This window comes from Poeciliopsis prolifica, unplaced genomic scaffold (assembly GCF_027474105.1).
Source record: "Poeciliopsis prolifica strain line A6 unplaced genomic scaffold, Auburn_PproV2 SCAFFOLD017, whole genome shotgun sequence".
Lineage (NCBI taxonomy): Eukaryota > Metazoa > Chordata > Actinopteri > Cyprinodontiformes > Poeciliidae > Poeciliopsis > Poeciliopsis prolifica.
In genome coordinates, this window is record NW_026562392.1 from 2,798,609 (window position 1) to 2,825,886 (window position 27,278).

The 27,278-nt window shown below is 40.3% G+C and overlaps 1 protein-coding gene across 3 annotated transcripts in view; it reads right to left on the reverse strand.

Annotated features, from left to right (window-relative positions):
* The window catches only part of oxr1a (oxidation resistance 1a), a 148,896-nt gene that overhangs the window by 52,846 nt on the left and 68,772 nt on the right, over positions 1-27,278 (reverse strand). Inside the window, exon 1 of one of the 3 annotated variants that reach the window (XM_055041776.1) lies at positions 11,290-11,379. The exons of the other annotated variants lie outside the window; for them this stretch is intronic. The gene's annotated coding sequence lies outside the window, so the exon portion shown is untranslated. Of the gene's footprint in view, positions 1-11,289; positions 11,380-27,278 lie in introns of those variants that run through there. 3 annotated transcript variants of the gene reach the window in all.

Consider the following 27,278-nt stretch of genomic DNA (forward strand, 5'->3'; position numbering starts at 1 on the left):
ATTGGTTTGGAAATCCCAGCCAATAGCAGTCAAGTGTCCCAACCTGTATTTTCATTCAAATAGTTTAGATAGGCTCTAAGAAAAAATCCACAAACAGGCAGGAGGTATGAAGTGACCTGCAGGTGTAAAAGCAATTAAAACATTGGTGGACAGCACTGTACTGTGTGTGTTACTTAGCCTGTTCAGCTTAACACAACTTTTGATGAGAAATTTATGTGTATTGACGTTTGGTTCATCAGAAACTACTGTTTTCTAAATAAGGTGAAAGCTAATGATCTGGAAGCTAAGGGTCAAAGTGCATGCATGTTTGGACTACATGTTAAAATCACAGTGCCATCCAGCGCCCTGGCTTTATAACTGCAGCAGATTTAATGCGTCTTCGTAGCGCCGTCTAAACGTGGAACTGTTTCCCACTCAACATCTGAAAATACTCTGTTTCCAGTTGCCAGTTTTGTGTAAAAACAGTTAAGTGAATCTGCAAAGAGACTGATCAAATTAATGGCAGGCATTAATTGATGTTGCCATTGCTGTCTCATTTGTGCCATAGTACTGATGATAAAATGGTATTTCATTTATTTTCAAGAAACCTGGACTGCATTTGATCATTTGTCATTGAAAACAAAAAATACTTGAGGCTGGTCAAACTTGAATTTTATTGTCCTACTTTGTACAGATTCTTTGAAGATTGGGAATTTGTGGAACCTTTTTTGTCTTTTGGTGGAATCACCTTAAAACGAGCCGTAGCAGTCATAAATATGAGTAGTCAAAGTATTTTACACCAATTACAGATTCTTTAAAACTGAAGCTGGACAATGTATCGCAAATCTGGCCTGATCTCATTCTTGTGAACCCGATGCATCGCCTCGTCTCATAAACTGGATGTGTCGTTACCGAGTCGTCAGTGTTAAAATGGAGACTGATCTGCGCTGAGGTGTGTCATGATAGCGTAATGCAATTTTAATATTCTTAACGTGTACGTGACTGTTTCCATGCTGACAAGCCTACTACAGACTAAATGGCAAAAATATTATTGGGTGAAAAAACTACAATTGAGAAACATTTTTCAGAAGGCGGCTTCTGAAAAGTCAAATAGAGAGGAAAAGTCAAATAGAGAGATGCTTAAGTACATCCATTTGTGTGTTTAGTTTTTTAATGTGTGATTTGGTCTTAAAACTGGAAGGCTTTTTCTGTTGTGCTTCAATGGCTGAATATGGGGGGCACTGACACAGCTAAACCTCGACATATTGTGTTTACCAGAAGAGGCCAAAAGCAATTAGGCGATTAACTGATTAGTTTATGAGAAGAAAATAATTCAGCTAGAACAGAGAGGGAATTTTTGCAATTACAAAGGTTAATTAACAGGCATCAATGCCTTTCCCTGGCTCCTTTAAAAAGAAAAGCAAAGTAACTTCTCTGAGTTACTGTTCCAGCCATTGCAACAGTAAACGTGGGCAGAGCTGAGCAGTATGAAGTAGGAACCGTGATATTGGCCTGGGTGACGAAAATCTTTTTTTTTTTTAAGAATAGATAGTCATAAGTAAAAGGAATCAAAATTGTTTTTTGGTTTCATGGGAGACCAACAGGATCAAATTCACAAACATTCAGATCTATGTTCATCCAAAATCCAATCTTTTTATCCTGTGGCCTGTTTAAGGCCATAGGATCACTAAAGTGAAACATGATTTCACTCGTAATAATATGTGTAAAAATTTTTTGAAAAAATAAAAACATCCATTTTCAAAATGTACAAAATGCTTTAAAAAAATAAATATTCGTGGTTTTGTGTCTGAAATTAAATTGTAACGCGGTACAGTACAGTGTACCGCGTTATCCTGTGGCCTGTTTAAGGCCACGGGATAACATAACTCCATTAGAACATAACCTATTTGCAGATTTTTTTTACCCCAAAATATTCAAAAGAAAATGGAGCATAAATACTGAGATGTGATAGTACTATTGCTGATGGTTGCTATATAATTGACTATATGTCAAATAGCAATAATAAGGAAACCAAAATCAAATAAAATTATATTTGTATAGCACATTTCAGCAGCAAGGCATTTCAAAGTGCTTTACATCATAAACACAAAAACACAAAGTCATGCTACATAGAATACACAATACATTGTTACATATTACATTTCAAATAGCTAATAGGAAGAGAATAGCTATTAGACTCTGCAGTAGTGCCAATTCCATTTTCACTGTGGATATTAATACTTGTTACAGTATATTTGGTATTTTAACTATCAAAATAAACAGCTCTATATACCTTTAGAGGAGGTCTCATGTATTCAGAAAGCTGTAGGGTCTAACCCTCCTACTAAATGCATGTAAATCACATACAAAATGTTTGGGGGAAAAAAAAATCATCTGAGGAAAATTATACATTATACATTTGTCCTTTAGGCTTGCTAATTACACTGAGATCTTTCCAACCATCAGCTTTAAGGTTTAATGTTGGGCAATAATTGTCTCCAAGTCAACAGTGAAGGTAAATGTGTGACTGTGTTAATGTAGGGTTCAATAAATGGCTGAGCTCTGTTTGCAATGATTTAGCTCAGTCAATGGCATCACTAACTCTATACTATCTACACACTTGTACATCATGTACACTCACTTTTCTGTTTTTTTATTACATTTTTACCATGACAACAAGCATCACTCATGATGATTTGCCTTAAGCACTCAAAGACCAGCGCTCACAACTGTTTTCAGTACAGAATGAAGAAAATAATTGTTGCCTTGGCTTTGTCATAGAATGCCGCCACAAAGAAAGGAAACAATAGCGTAGGGCTGTCAAAAACTTGTACAGTCTGCATTACAAAAGTGCATTTTGGCAGTAAATCCTGGTACTCGTCAGCAGCATCACAGCGGCAACGCTAACCTCTCAGATAACAGCATGGATCAATAACAGAAAAGTGATTACTTCAGCTCTGAAGAACAGTAACTCTGCATTATCAGGATTTATTAAGCTAAAAGCAATTAAGTCAAGATTTGAACTAGCTACCAGCCACCATGGCCAAATGTAGAGATATGGAGTCCAGTACTGAGGTCTAAAGCAAGGAGGGGTTTGCGTGTCACCAAATACTTCACTGTAAGATTTCAGTGCTTAATGGTTGCCATCTTTTGATGTTTACTGGTGTGCAACTTCAGACTTGAGGGTGCATTCACACCAGCCCTGTTTAGTCCGGTTTAATCAAACTTTAGTTTATTTGTCTAGAACAGCAAGTGGTCCAGAGACCTCACCAAAAGCAGGAAGCAGACTATAGCGCAAGGCATTCTGGGTAAATAAAACCAAAACAAACAATGAGGCAAGTGCTAGCGGGAGAAATTACTTGTGGTCTTTTGCCAACAACAAAAGAGAAATCCTACAACTGCCATTATCTGACACCACTCCAGTTTTGTTTGCATTCACAAAAACATTTTGCTTAAATCTAGCAATTTGTGTTGATGTATTATCTGGCTATCATTTGTAGGCATAAGGTTTCCCTTTAGTCAAAACAATGAACAAAGCATTTTCTTTCAGTTGTAACCTCATCCAAGTGGACCAAAATCCATCATGTATTTATGGAAGTGGTGGGATTTCTTAGTTTTGAAGTATTCAATTAACGGTTGAATACATAAATTCCGATTGGTTTGCACATCTCTGGTTAAGGTTTGTCCAGAATTTTAATTGCTGTGTGAAGTGCAAGCAGTGGAGGATGTTGATGTTTCTAAAGTCTTTTGAGAAAATGCAGCTCCGGAAGCTGAAACACCACAATGCAATGCTCCTCTGCACATTATTGGTTGCTGTTTGCAACCAATAATGTTGCACCATTCTATTGCACCATAAATTGCAACAGAATTCTGCAGCACCATTTACTGTTCTTGGCAGTGATTGGCTGTAACGTCCTTAAATCCCAAGAGTGGATTTAAGAAAGACTGTAGTTAGTTTTATTGTGTAGTATTGTATTAATGGATACAACATTATATTTGGTTATTATATTTAAATTAGGCAGTTACAAGCATTTTTATAGGGGTCTCAAGTATTTGTTGAGACCCTTCAACAAATACCTCAGTACTGGGGGATCCAGTCAGATGGGCATGAGTTGGAAGATAATTAGACATTTCTAAATATTTAGAAAAACTGTGGACAAAAGAGCCAGCATTACTGGGGGGTTTTGGAAGAGAGAAATTTATCCCCTTTTAAGTGATTTATTGTAGTGGTGTTAGTTAAATAAAATTCCTAACGTATTTCTTTAAAGGGCAAAAACAAGACTCAGTAAAGTCTGTAATGCAATGGTCCTGTCTAACCACAGTAATGGTCCATGAGTAACAGAGACTGTGACATACACACACGCACGACCGCACGCAAGACCGCACGCACGACCGCACGCACGTCCGCGTGCACAGGAATTTCCATTTAGCTAGACAAGTCTACTGAGATCAAGTGAAAAAATGGAGACAGTGTCTCTTCAAATCCATCTGCATGACTAACCACTGTGGAGGAGGAGGGATGAGATCGGACATGTTGATGAACTGTCTGTTTCCAACAGTTGGATTTTTCTTCATCTTCTTTTCCACATGCTGAAGTAGACTCCAATAAAAAAAATAAAAAAGATGACAAACAGAACTGCTTTTCCTTATAGTCTAATGTTTGGCAATTTAGAGACAAACCAGACATGAAGATTTCTGCCTAACTTTGCCAAATTATGTATATATATATATATAAAATACAAATACACAAGAGATTAAAAAAAAAAAAAACCTAAGTGTCGCTCATTTTGACCATTTCATACCTTTGGAGTTTTGGTCACTTTAGCTTAACTTTAAATAAAGCATGAAGGAATCCCAGCTATCACTAAAGTCTGCTAGTTGAGAAGATTAAGTCACAGTGGAGAAAAAAAACAAAAACAAAAAAACAGCGGACTAAAATAAAATTTAATTTATGTCAGTGTATAAATAAGATGCATAGCTGACTCTCTAACTAAATGACATAAAACATTGTCAAGCTAAATGTAAACATTACTTCTACTGGAATAAACAAAGCTAATGTCCAAATCCATTTGGATACAATTCTAATCCTTCAATCTACAAGAGCTGATAAAACTGGGATTTCAGGTTTAATGATATTTTAATAATATTTTAATGCTCCCCGACAGAGAATTTAGCCTCCAGAACAGAGAGATTTGAAAAAGAAGGTCAGTATTTTGTACTTTCTAGGAACATAGTACCATTTCATAGCATAATCAAGTAACTATGTTAGCCTCAGTTGCTAAAAATTATATTATTATTATTATATTATTAAATTATATATAATTGGGCCTCTGTCTTTAAAAACTTCTGCTGTTTCTGAAACTCCGGTTTCGGGAAGTCATCACAAAATTGCTCCACTATTAATCATTTAACAATGTTTTTACCAGCTTGTCACTGAGAAGAAGCTCCTGTAATAAGTGCATCAGAAGCACAGTTCCACCAGGTGTTTGCTAATTGCTGCTGGCTGGTCTGAAGGAGCTGAATGGGGGAGTCGCAGAGGAGCTTCCGAGCTTCTGTCTCACAGAAAAAACTGGAAACTGCAGCTCTGAGGTGGAGTAGCACCTTGAAGGTGGTCCTAGGTCCATCCAGGCATTTTGCACAACTGACTGGTTGCCATGGGAGAATAAACTATTTCTAAAACATGCATGAAAGAATCAAAGCAACACTCCTGGTGCGTTTTTGATAAGGGAATAATATAACCAAAAGTATAACTAAAAAAAGTAAATTTTACACAACACCGCCCCTTTAAGCCTTGTGTTTTGTTTAGGCTGTAATTGTGAGACATTTGTCAGTTATCCCACTTCACTGCAGAGATTAATGAAACCTTATCAAAGATGTCAAAACCAGCAGGCAAAGTAAAAGCTCCAAGTAAAAACTGCACAAACAGAAACTTCATGAGAAGCAGAGTCAAGGTAAAACTTTGAAAAGAATCCCTCTGAAGGTAAAAATCACTTCCAGGCCTGCTTAGGACTGTGGTTTAGATTTCTGCATCATCCCAGTGAGAGAAATTACTACCTGCATGTTTACTGAGGCAGCGTGTCGAAGGGATGATGAAAGAAAAGCGGCTGAGTCACTCAGAACACGTCCTAATTACCTTCCCTTAACATCAGCTGTACCCGGCACACACGTCTAACCTTTTTTCAACGTGGAAAAAAGCTGACGTGGAAATATCTGAAGACCGGCAATTACAGCATAAAGTGTGTAACATTATTCGACTTGCAAACATCGAGGTCTCTCACAGCACGCCTCGAGAAGCTGTCAATTTTCTGCTTTCATCATACTGTACAAACTTCACTAAAGCATCAATCTTTGCGCTAGGGGAAACCGCCAACTTGTGTTTGCTGCCGACTCCTGCAACAAGGACCCGCTTCAAACATCCTGAGCGCATCACGAGTTCAACCTCTGGTCACAGCTCTAAGAGGTGAGCGAGAACAGGTGGTCCCTGTCGTTCTGCAGCCCCCTCAGGGACGCTCGTCGCCGACGCCTCCCCTCGACTGAGACGCAAGCGGACTTAGGAGTGCCTCGCAAATGCGTGCGCAGGCTGGGTGTCACACTAACAAGAGCCGCTCAAGGACTTTTTGGAAATTAATCTGATTAAAATCCTCCATTACGGCGGTGAGAGCGTGAGCAGATTGCGCTTTCTGAATCATCCTGATAATTGCGGCGGAGTCTGTTGTCGTCCTGAGGCTGAGCGTGAACAGCTTTGAATGGGCGTACGCCCTCCGGGCCAGGAACCACTCAGAGGTGCAGGAGGAGCTCAATGTGAGGCGGATGTGGATGATGAACCTGCTCTCTCTCTCGCAGAGGTGCCACTGAATCATCTCTTATTAATGGAAAGTACGGGTGCATAATAATCCATTTGGATGATATCATAACCTCTTAACTCTTAACTCAGCGAGCTTCACAAACTGGAGGTCATTTCTAGCAGGATAATAAAAATAATGCTTCGTGAGGCAACTGGAGACGCACAGAAAATCTGGCTAGTTTGCAGAGCTGGCAGATTTTCAGCTTGATTCTGGTCAGAAACTTAAAAATCCCAGTCTTTTGACGAAGCAGTGAACACACCAGAGTGAGCTCTACAATACCAACTCTCTTCATTGTGGAGGTTTCGTCAAAAGCAAAGAGCATTCACTAAAATAAAAAAGTAAAAACAACCAGATTTGAGTGCATTGTACATGAAACATAAAAGCCCACTAAATATGATATCACATGCACACTTTTATACTTTGCAGTAACTATTGAGGTTCGATAAATTCAACGTCCAACCCTCCACACAACTCTTCTTGTTTTCCATCAGATTTCTGGAATCTTCGCACTACATTGTTCTGATGGTACACTTCATATTGCCAAAGTGTTTCAGATTTATAACATTTTAAGATTTAAATTATTATGACTTCAATGACGTGATTGAAGAAATTTCAGACTTTTTTTTTCTTACTTTTAGATTGCAACAAAACTAAAAACAAACTGCAAACTCCATGCATACATATTCCAATGTGTGTTTTCTTTTGGGTCTTCCAACTGAGAGTCACATGTTGCCAATTACATCCGAGACGGAGCGGCTGATGGGTCAGACTGCTGCGTTTCTGTGACTGCAAGTTTCGACACTTCCCCATATTTACAAAGCGTTTGCATGGCTTTCCATTTCATTCAAGGAGTTGCCACACAGCCTCCAGCTCTGCATGCGACATATGATAAAGCTGAAGGGAAAGACAAACATGCACTGCTGTTTCTATCTCTTATCTGGTCCCGATGGGCCAGAACCCGTTTTTCCCAACAGAGCTTAACATTCGACATGTTTCTGGAGCATGGTAGTCCAGAAAACTGCCCAACAGCTGAAACACTGGGTATTTTAAATTAAAGCTTATTCCTGTTCGGAGTTGCCTTTGATTAGTAGGCCTGTCTCAATAAGCAATAAATCAATTAATCGCATGATTAGTTTAATTGAGCTCAATGATTTCAATCTGCATAATTTATTGTTTTTCTCTTTTCTGCCTTTTGTCTTCTAAAAACTGGAGGATAAAAAAAATCTTCAGTCTGGTGTTTTGGTCTCAAAGCAGGAGCAAAAGCACGACCCACGTATTGAGGCCTTAGTCCTCGTGGTGCTGATCGCAAGTTCGATTCCCGGCCTGGCGACATTTGCTGCATGTCTTCTGCCCTCTCTCATTATCCTCTTTCCTGTCAAATAAAGGCCACTAGAGCCAACAAAACCTTTCCAAAAAGAAAATTCTATCAAAATGGATTTAAGGAAATTTACTGCCAAAATACAGTGAATTAGGTTTACCGAGCTCTATGTCCAACCGTGTCGGTGATGTGGTTTGTAACCTCTTCTACCTCACTTCTTGTCTAGCCAGTCTCATTTGTTCCCATTGAGGGGCAGCAGCCCACAGTCTCAAACTGCTGCTGGAGAGGCGACAACAGGCGGAGCGACTGCTAATGAACCCCACTGTCGTCAGTGGCGTTTCAAGAGCAGCAGAGCATGCATCTGATTAATCTTTGTCCCAATTAGATCGAACAATTAACCTGTCCGCTACTGAGCCCTGAAGCCCGATGTCTCTGCTTGAGCCGAGCTCCCCCTCAGCCCCTCGGTGCTTCAGAATGAGCCCTTACCCTGCAAGTTTTCACAGCAACCAATTAAAGCAGACTAATAGCGCGACGCCTTCAGTGTTCTAGTCCCAGAGGTCCGGGAGCTCTTCATGCCTTTAATTTCAATAACGCTCTTATTCTCCAATTTCTATTCAAAGCTAAGAAAACACGCTGATGGGCCACATCAGAAGATGAGTGCGAGAGGCCAAGCAGAAGGAGGGCGGGAGTAATCCAGTCTTCATTAACGTGGAGACGCTCCCTGATGTGAGAAGAACCCCGCGGGCATGCTCCTCCGTTGGCTGGCGAGCGGGTTTAAGCGTGAGCCGACTGCTGATGGAAAATATTTGGAACGCTCCGCTTGTTATGCAGCGGGGTCGACCCGTAGAGGACGCGACCCCGGCAAGCTACTCCTCGTCCGTCTACAGTTTAGTCAGAAAGAATTAAGGGGGCAAAGATCACTTAAAAGAAATTTTACTTCATAATTAACGCCTTGAAATTAGACCTCTGTCTTTTTAAAAACTAATTTTCTTTCAGAAACCCCACCTTCAGAAAGTCAACACAACATGGCTCTTCTATAAATCCTTTAACAATGTCTTCACCAGCATTGCACTGAGAAGTAGCTTGTATAAAGAGCTCAGGAGAAATGCAGTTCCACCAGCTGTTTGCTAATTGCTGCTCGCTAGTCTGAAGGAGCCGAGTGGAGGAATGAAAGGTGAGGGCTGCTCTGCAAGGCCAAAGCTTGGAAGCTGGAACTCTGAGGAGGACCAGAGGGATCGGTCACCAGCTACCTGCAGTTTTGCGCAGCTGAATGGTTGCCATGGAGATAACATAATTTCTCAAACATGCATGAAAGGCTCAAAGTAGCACTCAGGCATGTTTTTGACAAAGGAATAACATTATGACACAATGTAACACTAAAAAATAAAATATAAAAAAATAAAAAAAAGAGGCAATTTTACACAATACTGCCCCTTTAAACAGGAAAGCATGACTTTCAGTGAGGGCAAAACACTGAGCAGGAAGTGGGTTTAAAAAAAAATGCAATGGCAGCAAAATACACGTAATATTCGCCTGCTTACATGCAGGGTAAAGCAAAGGCAAACAGTCAAAGCAGGAGTAAAGCGTTGGGTTTTAGCTCAGTAGAAACTGATTTGTTTTTCTTCTCATGGCTACTTGGCACTGCTGACCTTTTAACTAACTGTTGTGGATCATTTGAATTAAAAGCCTATGGATGCTTGAGCTCACAAAGCTACCAGCCGAGTCGCTACAGATTCTTAACTGCTCTGCTTAAGCGCTGCAACACTTTTTTTGCAACTGATAAAATGTTTATTGTGTAAACAGACATCAGGATTAACCTCCCCTGACAATCTGATAAACTGGAAGTTGATGTCAACAGTGATGCATTCACTTCTGCTTCTTGTAGTTGTGGTCAATCATGGTGGCAGAAGCTGCAAATGATTAAAAAAAAAGGAAAAAACAATTATATTGAATCACTACCAATAAGCAATAGCAGAGGTGATAAAGAAAAAAACAAAAATCAAGCAGATTAAAAATAGATTAAATGTTGAATAGTTTAAATGTAATATTAATTGATCTGAATATGTGTTTTATGAATAGGCAACTGCAAATAAAAAGGTTTGTTTTAAGTAAGATTAAGGTGTGAGCACTCTTACAGTAAGCAGGAAGCTTATTCCAGAGTGTTGGAGCAAAACATTGGGAACTTATGTTTTGGCATTAGTTCCCAAGGAGACAAGGTTTCTAGTCTCCTTGAAGAAGAATTACCAGTCTTTGCTTTTCTTTCCATTTTGAGATAGACAGCACTGAGATAATGCATTATCCTTTTTTAATTCAGCACATCAAGGATAATTTTCATGTTGACTTTTAAAAGCTTGGTGCCACCCTTGACCTTTGAGCATGAGGCCCTTCAAATGTCTCTGCATGGCCCTGCAGCAACCCGTACACTCAGCCTCGGTCCAGTAATTATGTGCAAGCATGTTTTGCATGCATGCACATACACGTTTATATATGCAAAGTAAAATATGATTACCACCAGGCCTTTGTTTCTGTGTAGAGTTGACAAGTAGACAATGTCTAAAAGTACTGGGCTAAAGGTTTGTTTGTTGTAGCAGTGAAGTTAGCCTGTGCCTACATGAAAGTCAAACCTGAGCTGAAAAACTTTAGACTCCCTGGCGATTCTTTAAATTGAAAATAGTCTGTGATTTGTGCAACCTTCATTCTACCTGTGAATGATGCAACTTTTTTGTTTGCTTGTTTTGTGGCGTCTTATTATCATTATCATTTTCTTTTTTTTTTACTCTAAGATCTTAGAAAGCCTCTCAGTTCTCAGACAGGTCAAACCAGGACGAATAGTTTACAACACAATTTATAGACGCAGGAAAGAAAGCCATTTCTGCTGAGCTCCGCTCTCAGTGCCAGAGTTTTCAAAAGTTGTGAAATCGCGAGGTTCGAATCATAAGCCAACTTTAGAGCTGCGTAGAAGTTTTTGCTCCACTTATGGTGCGTTCAGGAACAGGAGCTGGACTCGATAAGCTTACGGGGCAAGAAACTCCAAATTACGCTGCTTTCTTTTTAATAAAAGCCAGCACAAAGTGTCGACAAAACAGCGTTCCTCCCTGGCTGGGCGCCCGGACTGTCAACTAGCATTGCTCAACACTATAAACCGACCTGTTTTGTGGTGGAGGGTGTGTCCGTCTTCGAGCGCTGGCCCCGCACCGGGCAGCTGACCCGGGACCGACTCCTGTCCGTGTCCCGGCCACAGCCTCTCAGAAATGGCGTCTCTGACCACTCTGGCGCCGCTGCCCGTGATAGAAAATATGAAGTCCATCACAGTCCGCAGCTGGGCTTTCAGCCGAGACAGTGAAGGCTTCCAAACGAGCTTTCAGTCAAACCAGACATCCCATGAAACGTGCGCCGACGACAAGTCACAGGTTCAAACCCGTGGTGTCGGGAGGCATTCCGCGTCCCGCGCGCTCCAAAACAGGAACTGCTTCAACGCTCAGCCTTTTAAAGCCCCGAGTGTCAGAGAGGTTCCCCTCGGTCACCGGGATCCCTTCATCGGAGGGGGAAGCTCTGTGTTAATATGAACACTTTAAAGTCATTTAACTGTTGTGGACATCTCTGAAAAATGCTAATCTCAGCACTCGCATGTGCTGGAGTCTGCATTTCCTTATTGTAGGAGCACAACCAATATTTTATACATTGGGGAAAAGAAAAAAACCACAACAGCAAACTGCACTGCATTTGAGTCGATGACGTCACAAGAGGCTCAATTTACCAACCTGTGGTGAATGAGAAACATTTGACATAATTTGATAAAGATTAGAACTCATCCATGACGCTTTGGCAAATAGCTAAAATATGACAACACCTGAAACCTTTTGAAAATGGATCTCAAGTGTTTTAACACCAAGTTTACCTTATTATGCTTTGATACGCAATTTTAGCCATCCTAAGATCTACAAATACATAGTCTTCCTTATTTGTCCTCTTGATTCAGAGTGATGGTAATAATGCTTTTCTAAACTATAAGTGGTAATAATCTGTAGAGTACTTTTTAAAGTCTTCATATATGACCACATTTTCTATCAGACTAATAAACAATTTGTGACAAAATATTCAAACAAATCTGAAAAAAAAAAATCTATTATGGCATGTTGTTTTATAGGTTAGAAACTCTCCAAAGTGCATTTGATTGGTTTCACAGAAAAGGTCTTAATAGCTTTAATTATGTTGCCATTGTTCTGTTTGTGCAGCAGTTTGCAGCACACAAAGTACATTTATGTGCTGTATATCACTATAAACAGCATATGGACTCAGATTTAAACATTACAGGCAGTTTAACAATGGTAATGCTGTGTGCTGTGATTTTATTGGATTTATAACAAGCTGGGGCGTCAGCTCTGTTTATGTCTCTTAATGTGAAATCATGTCGGCATGCAACGATTAGAGCTTTAACTGTCTGCAGGCGTGAAGGTAGATTGCAGATGGATGGGACTGCATTCGACAAACTGGCATTTTATTGAACCACAACCGCCAGCTAATAAAAGTAGAATAATAATTCTGGATTTTTATTACATCTGAAACAATCATTAAAATTACAAGAAATAAAAGCATGACATTTTCCCTTTATGTCTAACTAATGCATAAAAAGTCTAAGTTTCACTTGCTGAAAAAAGAAAAAACTTTTGACGACATTCAGATCTTTTTGAGTCGGACATGTTGAGGTGACATAACAGGTCAAGTAATCAGAGAACGACAGAGGAAACGGTTCAGCCCAAGGCCATAGAGATGTCTGCTGGTGCAGCAGGAGGGAAGTGGAGTGAGTCGAAGGAACACAAATGAAGACTGGACAGCAAAACGGCGATGGACAGAAGAAAGTTGTGATAATTGGGCAGCAGGCTCAGAAAATGAACTTGGAACCCTCAAGTACATTATTCATCCTGCCAGCGCAACAAAAGGAATGTCTAAAACGTTTCAAGGAACGCAAGGAAATTGGATCCAGCACTATTCATGCAGTCAGTAACTTAAAAAAAAGTGGGAGCAGTTTTTGTTTTTCACCAACAAGTCATTTGTTGCTTTTTGTGGTTGCCCAGATGAAGCTGCAACCACAGATGCCAGCAAAGAACTGGTATGATGATGGCTGTATATGTACAACAAGAAATGTGCGCCATCTGCTGGCCATCTAGGGTACTGTGGACCCTGATCTGACCTTTGCCTGCTTTGTTTCTGCTTCTAAAGATGGAGACCATTTTCACTTAGAATTTGTTAATTCAAAAAATGTTCCTATTATTCAATAAACATGAATAGGTCAACCCTACTTTTGAACATAAGAGTAGAATAAAACACTTTTTATTCTAAAAACTTTAGCTAAATTTATAAAGCATTTAAAAAGAAACATTTTAAACATTTATTCTAATCATGATTAAAAAAATGATCACTATAAATGATAAACAATAAAATGCCCATCCCTATTAAAAACGTATCTTACGTATCTTACGTTACTTCCATGTCAAAATGAAGCTCTATTTTATGTTGGCTAATTGCAAAAAAAAAAAAAAAAAAAAAAAAAAAAAAAAAAACTATATATATATATATATATATATATATAGTGATTTTTTTTGTTGCAATAACTAAACATCAGTATTAAAACCTTTAACTGAAAGCTAACACCGGCAGCTTGCACCCTGATTGAAGCGGCACCCGATAAGCTTCCAGGAGGATCTGATCTTCCTGACCGCCTGACATCGTTAAGCCGAGTCCCTGATGGGTTCCCCATGGACTCAATGCGACGCATTCAACCCGGTGAAATGCCACGCAGCTGCATGGCCCCCCGAAGTCACCCTCGAGGTCCTCATCGGGCCTGGAGTCCTGCTCGTCACTTTGGCTGAGGAACACACAGCGCACATCCTAACAATAACAGTCTGGAACTACTTCCTGTAAGAACACCTTCACCCTCTAATTAAGCTGTGCTGTGACCAAAGAGGGAAAATGAAAGAATTCCCCATGTGCTCGTCCAACTACATGAGCATCACTGCATGGAAATTACACAAGTGACTTTGTTCTACTTTAAGCCGGCGTGTTTGATGTGCGATTTCCTTGTTTTTAAGAGGTAATTAAAAGAGACTCTAGAGCAAAGCAGCTAACCGGCACTCATTGTGGTGTTATGTCTTTCTGAATCTCCATAAATTATTTGTGAGAGACAGGTTGGTCCTTGCAGTGCGATTTTATTTATTTATTTGACATCTTTCAGAGATGCAGCATTATTTCTGCCAGCATTTACACTGCATTCATAATTTATATCATCACCTTTCATATTCATTTTCTATCCAGATCAGTTTCAGATGCTAAGCAGAGAATTATTGCTCTCAACTTCTAATGTTGATTTCATTTTGAGTTTGAAGCGACCTCCATCTCGCTAACATAGAAAAACAAACAAAGAAAAAACAACTAATACCCACCTCTGTCAATTTGTTTCTGGTTCACTCAGCTGCAGATCGGGAAGTAAAAATGTTTTTGCTTTTGGTTGTTTGTGCTTGCAAAGCAATTAGCTCTTTTCTGAACTTATTTTTTTTAAATACCTTGATTAGAGGAACCGATTCATTCCAAGCTGTTATAGATTCAATTGGAAAATCTATACAATTTATTATTTGAATGAGGCTAGCAGAGTGTAGTTGTATATCTTGAAGAGGCATGCTATGCGAAATTGGTTTTGTGAAAATAAAAAAGCTCAAATGACAAAAAATAAATAACTTTTCAGATCTGTGGTAAAACGTTTTCACTTGGAAACGAGCAACGTTTAACGCTGTAAGCACATGTGAAGTTAAATGCAAAACATTTGTGGCATTTATCTGATAACAGTAGAAAAAAAGTCAAATTTCTCTTCCAGAAATAGGAAATAGATATGGAATTATCTCATGGGCCAAAAATAATTACATAAACCTTAGAGCAGGGGTGTCAAACTTATTTTGAGTTTGGGTAGCAAAGATGCATTTACAAGATGCATCTACAAGATGATGAAGGCTTTCGAGAGCCAGTTGTGACAGAATATATTGTTAAAACCCATTAAGAAACTGTTAAAGCATTAATAAGTAGCTGTCTCCGCATTCGATAAGTACTTCTTACTATTAAATCTTATTTAACATCTTTTCACAGTTATCAGTCCCTAAAGAATTTCACAATTGTTGATATGATTTTTTTTGCAACCAAGTCACAGAGTTTATGGTGCTAACTTAGAAATAATAGAAATTTTGCAATACTTGCTCTTATGTACGATGCTAAATGTGACTCTTTGTTACTCGCCATATTGGGGTCCAGTAAAGAAGAGTCAAAAGTGTGGTAAAAGTAAGAAATACTGCCACCTGCAGGTGGGAGTCAGTCACTTAAAGTCAAAAGATTTTTTCTTTGTTTTACTATTTTTGTGAAATATTTTGCATGAATTTGAACAATTGCAGAATTGCAAAAAAGAAAGAAAAAAAAGGGTCACATAACTTTTGAGTTTGCCACGTGGCGTAGAAGAGCTCTACACCAGACTTCATCATCTGTCAAAGAGAGAGACGAATGAAAGCTAATCTAAGTCAACAGAGACGGTTACATAAGCATGGCACTTGAATGGCTACATTAACATGCAAACAAATGCAGGGACAAGTTCTCGCACAATCCCAATCTGCCGTTCACAGCTGAAATAAACGGCACATAAACGCAGCAGAGTTCAGCCGTGCAGCAAGCCTTTCAGTGTGTGTTCCGTTTAGGGGGCTTTATGGAGGAACGCCACGACGGCTTCGGATAGTCATTGCTGTCGTGATGAATGTCGGCTGGCATCTCTTGAAGCCGTCGGCGGAGCTGGAGCGTAAACACCCAACATACATTGTTCGGAATTTCACTGCTGTTCTGCTCCATTATGCCGCGGCTCGTACGAGATGACGACCAATAAAGAGAGTCTGCCGCCAGGAGGAATCAGGCGGCGGCATCCGCACAATGGCAGCAATCACAGGTGTTAAACAGCCCTTGTCAGGAAAAATCCCACCCTCTCTCAGATTTCACCTCTCCAAAGCCTGTCGAGCTACAACAGATGAGCATGTTTTTTTCCGCACTGGCAGCGGCATCCAAATATTCATGAGGAGGGGCGACGTGAATCAACAGCGCTGCGGCGTCTGTGAAGACCATAGCAAGGCCAAGCTGACTCACCAAATGTTTTTATCCAGTTATTACTTCACTAGAAAAACACATTCTTGAACTTGCACCATCTTCCATTTTAGCGCTTTTGTGAGCAGCAGCAGCAGCAGCGAGGCCTTTGAGTCATAACCCCAACATCACGGCTGATCATAAAATCATCCGCTGGCCTGGGCTTCCAGGGAAAACGTGCGGACAAGGACAAGCAAAGGAGCATTTGAGGTAGGAATGTAATGTGCGCATCAAAAGTGCAATTTTAACATTGAGCAATTCTTAAAATGCAAGATGAAATGCACTTCTTTTGAGATTTTAGATGGGAAATTACTTCAGAGAAGCAACTGTTAAAATCTGGGCCATTTTGAAACAACTTGAAGTCTTTGTGTGACCACAATAAATACTTTTATCATGTCAGAATTATTCTCAGGCATAACCTGAGTCGAGGTTTTTCAGGATTAAGTTATCTTTTTTCAAATGATTTTTGCCTTTATGGGATTACTTTCTGAAATGGAGGGGGGAAATGATCAAATCTTCCATGATATTTTCCCTAGAAAGCATGTGATTTTAACAACATGCTGTATGTTTGTGTTTCCCCCATTTAATCATCCATCATTCAACAAAAAAAATCCATTTCCTAATTTTTTTAGGAAGGCCAAAGATATTGAGTCTGGCCTACATCCCACCAGATAATGGCAACACAATAATGAAACCAAACAAGACAGATTGAGAGTTCATTTCACATTAAGCATTCAGATTTAACTGCTTAGCATCTCTGTATGAGTGGGAGACGAAGGAGCAGATGGAGTAAAGTAAGTCAAACCCACAGGTGCTTCCTGGAAAACCCATTTGTTATGACAGAAGGGACAGAACTGGTTCAACCACGTCCCTGGTTAAATCCTGATCTAATGAGATACAACACGATAAAATGGGAACAGTATGGAGATAAAAGGACAAATGGATAGAAAAAGAAAGGATGATAAATGATGTAAACCCAACTACCTTAATTTCCAATCACTAATACTAAGAAAGGTTTAGAAGAAAAAGGTTCATAGATGCATATTTATGACTTGCATGTCAAAATACATGTTTGGCAAGAAAAAAAAAACATTTCAGAGGATCTGTAAGAAAACAAACATTGTAAAACACGGTGGTGGCAGAATCATTCCGAATCATTCCTGAAGAGTCTTCACCCACTTCAAAGTAATATAAACATCAAACTACTTGAGGAATTCTTATCAGTCAATAAGCAAAAGTTCAACACAGACGTCAAACTTTATTCAACTGAAAGTTCAAAAAACAGCCAGCTCAGTCAGGGCTTTAGAATTTATACAGGAAAAATGAAGCTAGGCTAAGCTAAGTGTGCTAAACGTTGCCATAATTGCTAAACACTAGCTGTGCTAGTGCATTCGTGAACGAGTTCGCACCTCTATCAAACCCAATTGGGAACGAATAAAAAAGGATGTAAGACTGACTGATATTGAGCTATTTCACAACGTGAAATGGAATAAACACATCAGCCTGTTGCAGTGAAAAGATGGAAACATTTCCCAGAAGAGTTGCTGGTGAAATGGCAGTAAGTAGTGGTTCTACAGACTCAGGGGAGCTGAAAGAATTGAAAAGATTTCATGAATTTATTTGTAGAAAAAAAAATACAAAGATCCAAGTCTCTTTATCTTTCCACTTTCCAACTATTCCATCTTCTGTTGCCATAACATCATTTTGAACAACAAAATACATAGTAAGGGCTGAACAGGCTTGCTGTTTGAAAGTCACATTCCTGTTCATACCGGATGTCAGAGTGTGGAGATAAGCCTCCCTGTTTCAGCCTAACGCTTTTATCAGCGGTAGGAAATGCGACGGCGGAGGTGGTGGTGTGTCATCGTCCGGCCGGACACCAACCCGCCGCCGCTGCCACATTTCAACCCGACGTTATTGCCTGGCTTGTCCCTCTCAGGACACTTCTGCAGGGTGGCGAGCGGTGATCGATGAGCAGTGGCGCCAGAGCGGTGGCCATCTTTCAGCGCCTCGTCCGCTGCCCCCGCTCAGGGTCATCCATCCTCTGTGGGCGGCATCGCTGTCTGAAGGCTCAGAGAGAGCCTGGGCGGCCTCAGCGACGGATGACCGCCGGCTTACCCGGAGGAATGCATCAGTCAGTCACTCTTTATGCCTTTGTGCATGCACTTCATGTTGGCCCCTTGCGAGAGAGCCACGTATGATGAGATGCACGACGGCTTCCAGAAGACAATTATAGGCGCAAGAAGCAGACAAGGCGAAAAGAGGCAACGAGGGAGGAGTGAGGGAGGAAGAGAAGGAGAAGGGACATGCATCAGACATGCACCACTGCTCCCTTCAATGCACTGTAATTTATTAAAATAATAAAGCCAAGCCAAGAGCTGAAGGTTAAGTCCACAATAAACCTGACTGGGGAGACAGAAAGCGGAAGCCGCAACACAGGCACTGCCAGGCATATAAACAAAGCCAACATGCTGTTATGTCACCTTCCACTAGCTTATCTGAGCTGAACCCCCCGCAGGAGTTAATTACCTTGCTTTAAACTCAGACACAGTTGTATATTTCATCATTACCTTAAGAAAATACTGCCATAAATCACCTGCCTATAACAAAACCCCACACAGGAATTAGACGGCACCCAGAGACCCCAACGCGAAGAGGGAGCGAAACTCAAGAGCCAGACTCTTAAGTTCAAGAAGGATGCAAAACGGGGGTCTTGGGACCCCCACCCACACCACGGCTGCCGTAAAGCTGTCCTCAACTCAGACACTTTTCATCCATCACCTGACATCGCTCCTTCCATAAGTACACTAAGCTGGATAATGAATCCCTATTCCACCCACCCCCAGGAGACACGCTGGATGGATTCGTCACTGGCTAAATAATGAGCGGCAGACATATCGCATTGTTTGAGGCGTGAATGTGTCTGTGGTTAAATGGATGCAACCTTTCGGGTAAGAAGCAGCTAGAGACAATTAGGAACCAGTGAAGATGTAATTCACTGTGTAGGGAGGGACTCATTGATAATAATCAATCCATTATTGAAACATACTCAACTTGCATTTTGCATCTGTGGATATAAAAACAAGGTTTTGTATTTCCATGTGGCTAATTGTATAGAATAGAAATGTAATCTAAATCTAAATCATAAGTCATTGTCTACAGTGTCCAGCTGTTTTATTTGGTTAGCGACCAACCTCTCTTTTATGGATTCAAAGAACGTCTTCCTCTTCATCCAGTTGTGGACAACGTGACCTGCATGTTGTGAAAAAGTGTTTTCATTGAAGCTTTGCTAAATAAACCAATTTTGATATGGCAAAAGACAAAACCCTGTAGTGTTTTCCTGCCTTGTAACATCTAAATCTGGATCTCTACAGATGTCAAAAAGAATATAGATAAGGTTTGACCACCATTAAAATGCCAGGTAGAGATCTTGACAGGTGTTCTGCATGCTATTGCAGAACACATCTACATGAATCTGAGAATAAACATTATTGGAAAGTCATTAATATAGACTAAAAAGCAGAGGACCGAATGTAGAACCCTGAGGTACACCAGCAGTAATACAAACTCTTTTCCCACATTTTGTCCTGTTGTACAACACAGACAAAAATATTCTGAAAGAAAAATATCAAATAAACTATTAAGAGTATTCCTAATCCCAAATCTACAGTTGTTTAATAGGGAATAGGAAAACCTAAAATCAGCTTTCATTATATTTGGAGATTAGCTGAGGGAGAGTTTCTTAGCATTTACCCTCCTGTGAGGACAATAGGTCAGGGCGTCACACCCGAGGAAATACGACATCACGTCACGCTTCAGTCAAACCAACATGGCACAGAAATGCCCAACAGCCTTTGTTTTAAAATGTCTGAACAGACCAACGCCGACATTGTGAGGGATCAGAAAGAAATGGGAACGGGAGCAGGCAGCCATAACCCCGGCAAACACTGCCTTTTGTGATTAATGTGTTGTCTCTTTAAATCAATGCTGTTTTGGGTTTCTCCAAAAAGCTCTATAATAATTGCTACAAAGTGCCTCAAAATTGAAAGCATAAATGCATTCTAGATGAGACATCTGCAATAAACATATTCAATGCACTTGTTCTAAATAACCCTCATGAAAATAAACTCTAATTGAATTTTTGAGTGAGGGGAAGCATTTTAAGCAGGGCTTCCTTTAGAGGCCGGCGGTTCTTCTAAGATTACCTCATTTCGCCTTTGCAGGGAAAGAAAAGCACGTGCATAGGTTCACTGTGAGACTCCCTTCCATAGTTCTTCCATACGGTGATTATTCTAATCATCCTCTCCACATGACCCATGTGGAGAGGATGGAGTGGAGCGCTGAAAATCTAAATCTTTTCCTCCAGCTACCCCTCTTCCTGGATAAATAGCAGCAAAGCAAATGTGGCCCTGCAAGCCTAAAAATATGACATTATTGGTGTTGTGGTATTAAAAGCTGAGGGATGAAGGAGGTAAGGATGGAAAGAGGTGAAGAGAAGGGTTCAAGGTGGATGTGGATAATCGAGGTGGAATTGTCCTCAACTCCAACTGTTCTGGACTGGATTCAGCTGCCCTATCGGCTGTCATTATCATCACTGATTAAGCTGCGAGGACAGTGAGTGGAAGACACAAAAAAATCCAAATAAAAAGCACTAAACAATTATGTCTCTGTGAGGATAGAAATTGGTTGGTTGCTCGCATAAATGTAACAAACAGAAATGAGTCTGTCTTGATATAAATATCTTAGGGATGCACTGATATTAAAATTTGCGCTAATATCCGACACTAATAACTGATGTTATTCTTATCTATATTTCCACTTCTGACCCTTCAAAAGCCACCATACTGATATCAATAACTAAAAAAAACAAAAAAGACTAACGTCTAATATCGGCCAATATCGTTGTTGATGCAGATATATGGTGCATCCCTAGTATTTTTGATTAGATAATAAGTCACACATCTAAAATAAATCTTAATAGAGTAACAGGGTCTGGGTTGACTGTAATTGCTCTATATTTGGAATCACAGCCAACAGACTGATTGCTCCGCTGCCATTGCCAGACTGTGACCCTACATAGGCATCATTCAAAACCCCTTTTGCCGATTGGGCTAGTTGAAATTCAACCGGATAAATCCAATTAAATAGGAGAAATCCCAGATGAGCACTAAAAGGGAAATGAGAATCGAACAAAACTACGCAGCAATGTTTTACTAAAGATCGTTAAAAGATTTTGCGTTTCTCCTGCATGTGGTAAACAAAAATACCACATGCTTTATTAGGTCATAAGTCTGGCATCACTGGGAAATCAATGTTGTTATTGATCATTTAAAGTTCCAGACTATTGCCACCAATGGCATTCTGCTCTCAATTTCTGGAAGTGGTATTTCATACCTGCTTTGACGTTTTTCTACTTCTTAAATGATGCTTTACACTGGCTTTCTCTTCACCTAAAGAGAGCTTTTTCTATTTCCCGATAAGTATATTAAACCCCCCCATAAAACAGCGCTGTTTTATGTCTATAAATTCATAAGTTAAAGAGAAACAAATATCAACAGTTATGCGAAGTGGCAGATCTTATTTTCCCTCTGCTGTGGGATAAATCAATAGCAGGGGCCGGTCTAAGCAATCGACAGCGGAAAACTGCTTACTCTTCATTTGAGCAATATGTAATCAATCCCAGGCACAGGATGGCTGCAGCACTTTCCAAACTAAGTGGGGAAAACGGTGGGATTACTGGCTCACTGGCATTTATAAATTGAGCCCAACGAGAGGAGGGCCACCAAGAGACTCCCGGTCAACATAATTACACCGGCAGGCCAATAAATCCAAGGCACAGATCTTTTTACAGCAGAGCTGCAGTAAATTCAGCTGATTTCCCCCCACAGTGGCTTTTTTGCACAACAGAAGGAAACATTTATGCTTTTATAGCTGTCCAAAGATTGGAAAAGGAAGAAGAAAAAAAACAAACAAACAGTGGCCTTGGTTGCTACAAATCTCTAGCGTTTTAGCTTCGGGCCAAGCTGTGACTCAGTGCAATGATTAAGATCTGCACAGCGTCGACTCATACGCATGACAGAATAATACATGGTAGAGAAAAATCTGCATTTGCTGCCCTTGGCATCAGTGAAGGTAAAGCGGATTGGAAGTCCTGTTTTTGCAAAGACAAAAAAATTCAAACGTCACTGAAAATCCTCTGAACTGTTCCGTCTCTGAGGACAATTTGCGAATGGGAAAATGTCCGAAAAATACAAAAAAGCTAATGTGATACTGTTCTATTGTCCAGTGATTACGCCAGAGGATGAGAGACTGCTATTACAATGCATAGAGCAAACACTCTGCTTGTCGCTCTTCTGTGATCTGTGAGTGCTGTTGTTGCTGGGCAGAGATGCGCCCAGATATCGGCACGTCACTGGAACCTGCCCTGGCTGGTGACTGGTTGGTGAGAGAAACCTTTCCACCTCTGACAGGTTGCGCCATCAACAATCACTGTCGACCGCTTAATGGCTCAGCGTGGTCCAACCGAGGTCAGTCAACGTATGTGCGGTGAGGTTTGTGTAAAAATGAACGTCCTGCGAACATGCTGGGTTTGGAAATGTTGACAAGTTTTTGAAAATATCAGACTCAAAGCAGGGAATATATACAGACTGCTGATTACAGTTAGCAAAACATGCCAACAGAGCTAATCTCAAGTTTAGTACCGACTGAAATGTCCACAGCAAATGTTTTAAAACAATATAACTCTTATAGAGTCTGTTCTCTAAGACATACAACGGGACGCTGCTGCTCAGACTAGAAACAATCATTTTCAGAAGCAAGAAGGCAGAAAAAAAAAACCCAATATTTTTTAAAGCTGTTGATTACGGTTCCTAAAAAGAAATGAGAATCAGTTCAATTCGGTTTAGGCAAATCAAAGCTATAATCAGTCCATTAGAATTTCCCTAAATAGTCTTAAACATCATATTGTGTACTTACGTTTCTGGTTGTAATGCGACAAATTATGGAAAGTCAAACTTTTGCAAGCCAAAGTGGCTTAATTTACCGATTTAGGATTCAAAGTAGATTGTGTTGGGGTGTCATCATACCTGAGGTGCTTAAAATAATTTGTAACCTTTGCATCAGCTCAGAACACAATATCTCCTTCCTGTATATTTGGAACTCCTTCAACAGACACATCTGACCATTAAACAGACTGAATGCTCCAGTGTGGTTTGTAGTTTTCTCTGCTTGAAAAGAAACAAAGGAAACAAGTTAGACCTCATCAACTGATTTGTACCAAATTATATGCACTATAAGTGTGAAAATGTCCTTAAAGAAATAGAGCCAGAGTCAAAACCTGTTCTTAAATCGTCTCATGGTTGAGTTCTATTGCAATAAAATGAGCTCACTTCATTAAGCAACTCTTTTAAATAAGCCTAATAGTAAAACCAAATGTGTATGAAGTCGAAGTAAAAAGCCCCCTGAAGTCACGTCATTTCTTTCTGAATCACCTTTACTCTGAGTTTTATCAGCCGCCGTCATAAAAAGGAAAGTCGGAGATGGCAGTGATTAATTCCAGCGCCAGTCCAGTTCGGGCGAGAGCGTGGAGAATAATAAGCGCAGAGTAAAAAGTCAAAACCGGGTAAAACAGAGGTGACATTTTCTGCATGTAACCACGTTAGCATCAAATCCTCTCCACTGCTGGCTAGAAACAGTTAAAGCATACCATTAACCTTTGTGGTAATGGCTGCCAGCGCTCACGGGGTCGGTACGCTGACCTTCCTGTCTCTGACTCATGGGCACCGAGATGCACCTCTGTCGTACTTCACATCGCAGGCGGCTAACGTGAGATCCACCTGAATGAGACAAATGAGCTCTCTATTGTTTCCGGGGCGTCATAATACCCCAGATGTTTCAGATATCCCAATTAGGGTTTGCAATGACGTTGAGATCTGAAGGTTTTTTGTCGTTTTTCCCCAGAATCATGCAGCCCTGGAGGCACACTGTCATCAGGCTTTTCTCATCAACAGGCAGACTAAACTGTGGCACCTCAGGCAGCAGCGCTTTCCCTGAATCAATTCTGGAGGTTTTTGTACAAATTTACAGATTTACAAAACCTCTGCTGACCAAAAACGACACACAGGCTTGCTCCACATTTGCAGTAGGTGGATTGACAAAATAAAAAAAATGAAATGGTACAATTTGATAGGGGCGTGTCCCGTCACATCTGGCGTAAACCGACAGCATCAGGAAAAAAGGCGTTAGTCACTTCCTCTCAATTCATTTCCTATGTAACTTGTGTGATCGATTTCCCCTCCTCCAACCAAGTGAAACGTCAAGCTTGTCCACATAGAGGTCACACAGGCTTGTGACAAAAAATAAGAAAGCAAAGTAATGTTCAATTATCGTTGCTGTTCCTATTGCATACTGTATGTCGAGTTGCCTGATGTTAAAAAATAAGACAATCAGTTAGGTCACTCTAAGACAAGAAAACTCTTTAGTTTACAAGAGAGAGAGGGAGGGGGTGGAGGGGCACAAATTAGATTAGCCATACCTAGCATCCCCAATCAGGTTGTAGCTCAACAAGAATAAGGTATTGCTGGTCTGGTGAGCCAACAGACAAGAGTCAAACACTGAGAGAAGCAGAATGACTGAAAAGCCTCAGATCTCCACAATGGCAGTAGCGAGACAGAAAGACTGAGTGGGAGGAAAGATGGGTAGGAAAAAGAGGTTCCTCCGGATTTGTAAAGAGGCTAAGCTGCCTTCTGGTGCTACGTGACCAGCCTGCGCTGCCAAGGCAAGACGGATCGGGCTTATCTCGGCGCACACAAGCAGCACCGCTGGCAAAAAGCACAGTGGCATGGCCATGGGTTCTGCTGTCTGAGTGTGCCCAATCGCTCTTATCCCACCGCTTTCATTCACGTTTTACTGTCGTCCTCCGTCACTGTTTAAGCCATCGCTCTTTATTTTTGGGATGGAGATGTTAAAGTGCGATTGTGACCACGGGGGTTGGGCTGAACGCTCACGTTCGAAGCGGATTTAGAGCCTGAGGTCTCTCATTTTTTCCACTACACTCCATCTTCACAGCTGGGTTTCCAGTCGTGTGGTTTTTGACATGTTCAGCAAAACCGATGTAAAGGAAACCTTTCAGCAGTTCAGCTGCTCAGTTTTAATATTTGCTCTCAAAGGCTCAACTTCCTACACGTTCTCTCGCCATCTTACCCTCACAATGTTAACTTTGTAGCATCTACAGCAGTAATGAGCAGGTTGCCTTCAATGTATACCATTTGTAAGAAAAGATGGACTCCAAACCTTTTACACTTTTCGTCAGCGTTCCACTGGTTTAAACTCTGCTTTTCTCTGGGATCATTGTTGCCCCCATCTCTTCCTGTACATTTGTCACTCTTTATTCAGCATTTCAATGAGATTAAAATTTATTGCTATGCTTTGGGTAACTACAATGTTGTTGGGTCCAGTTCTGTTTAAATGATGGTCTCATTGGGGATCAGCATCCCCAACCATGTCACTTCCATCAATGAGCTTCACAGCTTGTATGAGTAATGTGAACAGATTGTAGCAGATGAGGAAACCTGTGTGTTTGATGTTGTAGTTGAAGTGACTTTTCCATTTGTATTCCCATTTTGTCTCAGTGTTTTCCTAGTGTAGGGTTTTATATGATGGAGCAAAACAAAGTAGAATGCTTTTATGAGTAAGATCTGAAAAGTGTGACGTGAATTTATGTTCGTTCTGTCTTTTTTTAGTTTGGAGAGTCACCATTTTTAGGAAAATTGCAGGTCTTTGAGGGTATCTATCAAACAAAGAGTTGCTCATCTGTCTGCAAAATGTTTAAAGCTCAATCAAGAGTGACCTGAAGATCAGTTTTCCTTCCTTCCGGTCTCAGTTGGATTTCGGTCTATGCTCTGGCTGAGCCATTGGAAAATAAAAAAAACCCTTAGACTGAGAATATATCCTGAAACGTCCACCGACACCAAGATCAGTCTTCGGTATTACATGGGCCATTGCTAAGAAAGTTTTTGAGGTCAGAAGGAGCTCTCAGGGTGTCCTGCTGATGTGGAGCAGACCACACGTCAGTGAGAGCTAATTAGCAAACAAAGCCGTAATCCAAAGCTATTCACAGAAAGAAGCTCGCATAGATGGATGCTAACCTTGACTCATGTCAGATGACCGCGTCTGCCTTTGAGTTTCTTAAATGACTCGTCTGGAGATTCTGATAAGCTGGTTAGACCATCTGATGCATTCAAAGACAGGCGGTGGCTCTGGGCTTCTTATTACTTTATCATACATGTCATTTCTCTTACACATTACACTCACTACTTCACATGCCTTTGGATCGGAGTGCGTATTTTGTGTTATAATTTTTGCCCTTATCATACAGTAAGCTATTCTAAATTCTGTAAATATAAAATTTATATTTGTATTTTTGTGTGAATCTGCAGGCTTAGCTTGACTGACGCTTGCACCAGAATTTCCCCACTACGGGAGAATAATGGGGATTTCTATTCTATTCTATTGAGTTCTAAAGGGAATTTGAAAAGCAGCATCTTCTTGTTGACCTTCAGATTAGAGGGACTAACTACGCCGCACTTTTCAGATTTTTCTTTGCAAAAAAAAAATTGCATCATATTCTGCCATGGAACATGTTCTTTCCACTTATCAAATTGTATTATTGTGTGTCACTATCATTAAAAACTGCTAAAATATTAATAGCCATCTGTCTCTGCATTCAATTGTTGTTTTTAAATACTAACAGACATCTTTTCACATTGATGTAATTTGGCAATACACAGATAAAAACAGATTATACTGATGAAAATAACATGCACATAACTCAGCATTCCCATTGGCCATCAGATTACTCAGCACCAATAATCCTCTTACTAAACTGTGTGAAAATGCTAAGTGCAATATCTTTACTGACTGCATTAATACTTCAATATTAGTTTTATTGCTATATATATTTAGCAAAATATTAT